This window comes from Lactuca sativa, chromosome 5 (assembly GCF_002870075.4).
Source record: "Lactuca sativa cultivar Salinas chromosome 5, Lsat_Salinas_v11, whole genome shotgun sequence".
NCBI lineage: Eukaryota > Viridiplantae > Streptophyta > Magnoliopsida > Asterales > Asteraceae > Lactuca > Lactuca sativa.
In genome coordinates this window covers 371154060-371159942 of record NC_056627.2, presented here as the reverse complement: position 1 = coordinate 371159942, position 5883 = coordinate 371154060, and the positions used below count along the sequence as shown (strand labels likewise).

General features: G+C 40.7%; 1 non-coding gene across 1 annotated transcript; it reads left to right on the top strand.

The window, feature by feature from the left end:
- Window positions 1-4360: 4360 nt before the first annotated feature.
- Window positions 4361-4467, top strand: LOC111895014 (small nucleolar RNA R71). The gene has a single exon (XR_002851403.1). It is a non-coding gene; the product is annotated as a small nucleolar RNA R71 (small nucleolar RNA).
- Window positions 4468-5883: the final 1416 nt, after the last annotated feature.

Here is a 5883-nt window from a genome sequence, read left to right as displayed (position 1 = left end):
CTTGAAAGTTCTTACAATCCCAACAAAATAAAACAAAACACAATAAAAACAAACCAAAAAAAATAAAAAAAATAAACAAACAATCAATCATCCTGCTCCTCATCGTTCGCTCCGCTCGTGCCCGCTCCGTCGCCTCCACGTCCGCCATACTCCGTCCATCTCGGGCAAATCGGGTAATGATACCCCAAATGAGGTGGCTGCTCCACTCCAAGGTGTCGGACACCATTCTCCATAGTACCTCCGATCCAATTGACACTCAAAGATAATTGGTCAAAATAACCAGCCATGTTACTCCCAAAAGGTGCTCCCACCATGGATGCGGGTGGATGCATTGGCTGTCCGCGTTCTCCCGGTCCTCTCACGTTCCTGCGCCTCGGCCGTGGTTGTGGTTCGGGTTGGTCGGCCGGCTCCTCCTCCTCCTCATCATCATCATCTCGACGAATTCCCCAATGTGTCCCATGATTTTTTTACCACCCTCATTGTTTCCAGATACCCCATACTGAACTCATTCCCATCAATACATGTTAGAGAACGAGTGATGTCAGGAACAAGGAGGCCATAAGATCGGTCCAATCGTGTAACAAAATGCCCTCCACAAATGGGTCTTCCAGGATGAGCACTCGTCGTACAGTCCGCCAAATACCCGGCCAAGAAATATGGAATATTGCAGCAAACACTCGGTTGTAAGATGCACCATAAAAAGAACAAGTTACTTTTAGTAACTTTATCACCGTGACGTTTGTGATGAATGGAGAATGTGATTAAGCGATGGATGAGGCGGTGTATCGGGTTTTTGATGCTACTCTCGGGAGATACACCGGAATTAAACACACCAGCGACAATGTTGCTCCAAAACTCTGGCCCCGAAACCCCATCCGCATACACCCGCGAGACGTCCCTCAAAAATAAAAAAAACTCATGAGTGATGGTCTCATGAGCTTCATACAGCCCCATACGACGAGAAAACTCCACTAAACTGCACTCCCAATACTCCCCGCCTAAACGAAAGACCAAAGCTCGGGGAAAAGTGGGATCTCTGACATTGTCATGGAATGTCACCGTGGAAAAAAAAACTCCACGCAAAGCTCCTTATAAACACGCTCCTGAATGTTAAACAAGTTGAACCACCCCTTGCATGTAAATTGAAATCCGTCCCCAAAAAGATTTTTGTTAGGTACTGGGACATCCTATCAACCAAGCCAACCTCCCTCAACCTTGCCCACTGAATAGTGGGAGCAACAACAAACTCCCAGTTGTAAAGCCATCCCAACCGAGTATTCCATCGCGTGTAAACATCCCGGGGTGTAGTGGTTGGAAATTCGTAAAATGGGTGTAAACTCACAACCCCAAGAGGTAATTCCCTTCTAGGTGCCATTTTTGCAAAAACAAGGAACAAACACAGCCAAAACAACAACCCGACAGTTTAGAAATAAAAGGAACAAAGAAACTGCACAGTCCAGAATTCACGTCGTGAATTCCTAAAAATTCACGGCGAGAGTTCGTAGTCAGGTTCGAAATTTGGTTTGGTTTCTGTACAAATTGGCCATGATAGTGCTGGGGGTTTACTCCTATGACATTTTCAACCAATAATCAACTACATTCCAAGGGTAATTCACGACTCTTAGGGCATATTTTATACAATTTAACATATGAACAAACCCTAGCCCTAAATTCAACTATTAGAGCAAAAATTACACATAGAATGGAAGATTCATTACCTTAGATCGTAGTATTATGTAAGCACAAAGGAAAATAGAGGAATTGTCGGCCAAATTTGGAACAAGGGGGACCAGATCGTGTGTTTCACTTCGTGGGGAATAAAGAAATGAGGTCAAACTGATTCTAGGTCTTTATTCTGTGGTCCCGTGCAATTGAAAAATCACGTCGTGAATTATTAAAGATTCACGTCGTGAAAACTGGTTTCGGGCTTAAAATTGGGCCAATTCAATTAACAAATGGGCTAAGTCTTGGCCTATTTAGAAAATGGGCTGATATGCATCATCTTTTATATTATCCCGCTTAATTAGAATTCACGTCGTGAATTAGTAACTATTCACGTCGTGAATCCTGCACGAAATGTAATTATTAACAAATAAAGTATGTCTAACAGCTATCTTCCTAATTATTACCACTTCGTTTTTAGGCACCCCTCATTCAGTGTTTAATTATATTAGAATCGAATTGGATGATATGATCTATGTTTTTAAGACTAAAAATGCAAAAAGAAAAGAAAAAAATTGCAAACCAAACTCGGGTTGCCTCCCGAGAAGCGCTTCCTTTTCTTGGAGTCTTGAGCTGGACTCCATGCATCCTACGTTGAATCATCTGAAGAGTCTACCACTAGGATCTTCTGTTCCTTGAAACGCCTCTTGTAAGCTTGAACTCGTCTTTTGTACGCCTTTTTTGAATTTTCCTTTTTAGCTTTGACCTCTTCTTCATCAAGCTTGCGTTTGGTCCCTTTAGTTTCCTCCCTACACTCCATAGCATCCTTTTCCTCTTTCACTACTAGCTTTGTCACCTTTAAAGTAACCTCCTCTTCATCACTTGTCATCTCATCTTCCTTGCTTACCGAAGAAGGTGGACTCTTGTAAGCAATGAATTCAACCAAATAGGGAATAGATGCTCTTGGTTTTGTTCTTTTGACTTGATGAACTGTCTTGATCTCTTCTTCCATAAGCTTTTTTAGTTCATCTAATTCATTGTCTTCATTAATTGTGAACACCTCTTCTTGAACATGATTCCTTTGAAAGCCATATTTTATCCCAAAAATTTCTTTTTCATCACCAACCCTCAAGGTGAGCTTAGACTCGCGAATATCAACAAGAGCTCCAGCAGTGTTAAGCAATGGACGACCAAGGATAATTGGAACATCGGGGTCTTCCTTCATATCCAACACTACAAAATCTTTTGGAAAAACAAATTTTCCAATTTTTACTAAAATATCCTCCACAATGCCCCGGGTTGTGTCACTGAACGATTCGCCATGTGAATAGTCATTCTTGTAGCCTTCATATTTTGAATTTCTAACTTCTGATAAAATGAATAAGGCATCAAATTAATGCTAGCCCCAGAATCGGCTAAAGCATCAACCTTCATTTTGTTACCAAATTCACACGGAATAGTGAGGTGTCCAGGATCCCCCATCTTCTTAGGTATCGCTCCCAACACAGCTTTTGAGCTTTGCTCACTTAGAATCACCTTAGAATGCTTCTTTAATTGCTTACGGGTGTCTATCAAGGCTTACAGTAATCTTTGATACTCGGGAATTTTTGATAAGGACTCGACAAAAGGAGTATTAATCGGGATTCCCTTCACGTGCTTAACAAACTCTAGATGCTCTCTTTCCAGTGGACTAAGGGTAGCTCGGGATGGAAACGGCAAAGGCGGCGGATAAACCGAAACAACTACATAATTTTTCTGTTCATGACGTGCCCACGTCGTGAACTTATATGGTTCACGTCGTGAGTTCTTCAATTCAGCAGCATCTTGATTTTCGAGCTTGGGCTTCTTCTACTTTGGATCGGGCTGCTGTTGTTCAACTTCTAAGGCTTCTAAGAACTCAGAGATGGCCTCTTCTTCAGTATTTATGGCCATTACATGAGATTGGGCCTTTGTTTCGGGATTTTTCAGGGACAGCTTCTCATGAACCAGAGTGGCTAGTTGACCAAGTTATAATTCAAGGTTATTGATGGAGGCTTGTTGGTTTTTTATTAAAGTCTGCTGTTCTACCATCAATGCATGATGATTCTTTACCAAAGTTCTTTGTTCATTAATAGCAGAATCAGTAGCCTCGTGTCTCTTTTCTGAAGCTTCCATAAACTTCATCAACATAGTCTCTAGATCGGGTTTCTTCTCAGCTGGTGGCTGCTCCTTTTGGTAGAAGCCTCGGCTTGTTTGCCTATACTTTTCTTTTTTTTGCTTCTTAAATTCTTCATATGGTAGCCACTCCTTCTTTGGTTTCCTCCAATCTTCATCATACTTATCCCCACTCGAGTAGCACACTTGAGCTTTTCTGTTCCCAAACTCATCTAAATTGCAGTCCTTGGTCAAGTGCGGACCACTACACCTCTCGCAACCCACTCTTATGGCATGAATTGAGTGGTCCATTTGTGTCAACCTCCGGTCCATATTATTTAGCATAGCCACCATGGCTGCTATTTCTTCAGTTGGGGCCCCTCCACCGCCTTTGATTCCATCTTGCCTAGGATTGTGGTATTCGCGAGAGTGTTTCGCGAATTCTTCAATCAACTCCTTGACCTCCCTTGGATTTTTCTTTTTCAAAGGTCCTTGAGAGTCAAGGAGTTGTCTCGTCATAACGTTGACCCCGTCATAGAAGATCGACATCTCTTGTTGCACATTTATATCATGTTGAGGGCAATTTCTGAGCAAGCCCTAGTACCACTCATATGCTCCGTATAATGACTCCCCCGACTGTTGTTCAAAGTTGGCTATTGCCTTCTTGAGTTTAGCTATCTTGGATGGCGGGCAAAACTGGTCTAGAAATTGCTCACGCAATTAAGCCCAAGTGGTGATTGTACCCGGTGGAAGTGATTTTAACCACTCTTTAGCAGCTCCCTTGAAAGTAATGGGAAGCATCCTGAGTAGTACGGTGTTTCTATTGACATTTGGGACATTGAAGTAATCCACGATGTCATTGACTTCATCTAGATGCTTAAAAGCATCCTCATGATCTTTCCCATAGAATGGGATTTCCTTTAGTGCGGTCAAGATGTGTGACATCCCCTAATTTCTCGGCCAGAAAAGACCGATTTAATTTATGCTTTTTAAAATCAAATCAGAGAAATATTTATAAAAGATGTTGCAGAATTGGTCCCCAAAACAAAATATGATAAAAGTTTGTCAAAACCTTTCTTTAAGAAATATATCATTTCCTTTTATATCAAAACCTCGGGATGTCATGTTCCGATACATATCAAAAGCATAAACAAAACATTATAAGCCTTACGACAGTTATTTGTAACTACTGGCATATAATCCAAAATTCACTCATCATCATCATCCGACTATGCTCGAGGTCCTCTACCTGTAATATAAACAGCTAAGTGGATCAGGCTTGGAAGCCTGGTGAGCATATAGGGCTTTCAACCCACAATACATAAATTTATTATGTTTAAACATCAATCAATCAACCGAATTACCCCAAACCCCATTATTTTATTTATTTCTTAAGGGTTTACCCTAAGAATCAACTATCACTCCTTCCTAAGGATTCATCCTAAGGAATAGACACAAAGTCACCTCATGACCGGGGTTTATACAACATGCACTAATTCCATAGCTGCCAAGGTTTATTCAACATGTGCTAAGTCCATAGCTCTCATTTATCGACAATATTATTTACAGGTATTCTCTCCTGCAATACATGTCAATGGGTTTTTAGAGTACAGCAAATGAACATATAGTTCATTACACCTACAGGTTGCGGGTCTGCTAGTGTTCCATAGACTGTCTAGAATAGACCATGGTTTTCATCCATACTCTGCTGAATGACAGGGGCCAACAATTTGGGTAAGTGATTCTCTCAAATTTCAACACTCACCCTCAACTCATGATCAATATTATTGATCATCTCCTTTACCCAACTCACCTTTCATCATACCACTATTTCATCTACGCATGTTTTACCCAACATTTTTCGTAGATAAAAATACATATATAGTTTAAATTATTTAAAAACAAGTATAAATCATTCCTTCAGCACCCATCTCAAATAAACAAACAATATATATTCACACAACACGTATTTTATATAAAATACTTCATATCTATGTGTAAGGTGAAAGTAACTACACACTCACTTGATTTAATGAAAACCGGGCAACAATTCGTTTCCGAAAACGATCGTTTCTAATAAAACCGGGA